This window comes from Limulus polyphemus, unplaced genomic scaffold (genome assembly GCF_000517525.1).
Source record: "Limulus polyphemus unplaced genomic scaffold, Limulus_polyphemus-2.1.2 Scaffold493, whole genome shotgun sequence".
Classification (NCBI taxonomy): Eukaryota; Metazoa; Arthropoda; class Merostomata; order Xiphosura; family Limulidae; genus Limulus; species Limulus polyphemus.
In genome coordinates, this window is record NW_013666103.1 from 88,076 (window position 1) to 90,296 (window position 2,221).

General features: G+C 36.2%; 1 long non-coding RNA gene across 1 annotated transcript in view; it reads right to left on the minus strand.

The window, feature by feature from the left end:
* LOC111085592 overlaps nucleotides 1-1,032 on the minus strand; it is a 12,448-nt gene extending 11,416 nt beyond the window's left edge. Inside the window, exon 1 of the long non-coding RNA XR_002610395.1 lies at nucleotides 1,022-1,032. This is a non-coding gene — a long non-coding RNA (uncharacterized LOC111085592). The remainder of the gene's footprint in view (nucleotides 1-1,021) is intronic.
* Nucleotides 1,033-2,221: the final 1,189 nt, after the last annotated feature.

The window sequence follows — 2,221 nt, forward strand, 5'->3', positions numbered from 1 at the left end:
AGTTGTTTTAATGTGCATGAAACATCTTCAATCTATGAAACACACATAAACGAAATTGTTTTAATGTGCATGAAACATCCTCAATCTATGAAACACACATAAACGAAGTTGTTTTAATGTGCATGAAACATCTTCAATCTATGAAACACACATAAACGAAATTGTTTTAATGTGCATGAAACATCCTCAATCTATGAAACACACATAAACGAAGTTGTTTTAATGTGCACGAAACATCTTCAATCTATGAAACACACACAAAAACGAAGTTGTTTTATTGTGCATGAAACATCCTCAATCTATGAAACACACATAAACGAAATTGTTTTAATGTGCATGAAACATCTTCAATCTATGAAACACACAAAAACAAAGTTGTTTTATTGTGCACGAAACATCCTCAATCTATGAAACACACATAAACGAAGTTGTTTTAATGTGCATGAAACATCCTCAATCTATGAAACACACATAAACGAAGTTGTTTTAATGTGCACGAAACATCTTCAATCTATGAAACACACACAAAAACGAAGTTGTTTTATTGTGCATGAAACATCCTCAATCTATCAGGTAATGAAATCTACAACATCTCTTCGTTTTATACATACTTGTGAATTCCACACTTAAGTCAGAAATTATATATATATATATATACATATATAATGTATTTATATCTGTGCACATTTGAAATAATCCAGCAATACATATCGCAATATATAAAGAAGACAATTTACATGTAGATTTCAAGGCAATTAGCACCTTGTAACAGCTATTTGTCTGTTTTGTTTTTGCTTTCATAAACCTAGAAAAACATGCATAACAGAAAACAAACTTTTATCAACAAAGAATGAAGGACATTAATTAATTATACTATGTACTGAAAATAATCTATACGAGCGTTTATAAACATGTTTTATTGTTACTTTAATTTTTATAACTTAGTGTTGTGAACAAATAAAGGGGTCTTACAAGTCATTTCCTACCACTATATACACTGGCTGGCCACTCCATTGTGAACTATACCCAATAACGTAAAGGGCCACCTTTTGCCCAAATAACCAATGATACCGCGAGGCATAGAATCCAGTTATTAATACTTTACACAATTCATTGAACGACGTAGACAGAGGACAGTGACGGCGACTGTGTCTTACAGTTCATCCCACAGATGCTCGAGTGAATTGAGAACCGGGGATTGTTGCTGAAGTCTCCGCCATGTTCCTCAAACCATACATGCACAATTTGGGTACAGACGGTGGATGGAAGCATTGTCGTCTTGAAAGTAGCTGAGTTATATGTGAAGCATCGCTAGATGCACTTGATCAGAAATGATGCTGAGGTAAGCTATGGAATTCACCCTGCCGTCTAAAGGTACCAAGGAGTCCAGGGTATGCCAGAAAAACATGCTCCAAACTATGACTCCACCAAAAGAGCCCTGGAAAGTTGAGACTACATAAGAGGGGCGATTTATTCTTGTGGCTTTTTCCACATTTGTCTTCTCCCACCAGTGCACAAAAGGGTAAATATCCATTTATTAGTTACATCACCTATCCCCAGTTCTTATTAGTCCAACGTCTATACCCTTTACGCCAATCAATGCGCTTTTTCTCGTTAGTAGCGGAGTTCTATTGCCATAGTCCACTTGTTGCAATGTTCTAAGCAAGGTACTGTTGGAAATGGAGGTGGACAGCCCTGCATTGAATATCTGTCGGTTGGTTTATCTAACTGCCTTTCTCCTCTTTATGTCATTAAGTGTTTGCGGTCACAATTCCCCTTTTGTAGCAGACATTCTATACAACTTTTTCCATTGCTGATAATGACTGATGACTTAAAGTAGCCTACCACTAAAATTGTCTTGGCCACTAGGACACCTGCTAGATGTGCACCCATTATTATACCTCTTTTGAAGATTGCAATATCTTTGTACTTCCCCATATCTGTAAGACTAACAACACATTTACTTGTCTCAACCACTTATAGTTCTGCATGGATCACCTGACACAAAAAGTGATCAACCGAATTTGCATCTGCAGCTCAGGTCAGGCCAAGTCTGAAAGGGTACGTAGTTCTTAATAAAGTGGCAAGCTAGTGTATAACGGTTTAGTCTCTGCTTTCCTTATTTTTAACAATACAATGTCATCAAATTAGCATGCTCTATAAGAACGTATGTTGAATGTAATAATGGTTTGGAGACGGCTTGAATGGGTAATGAAGAAAA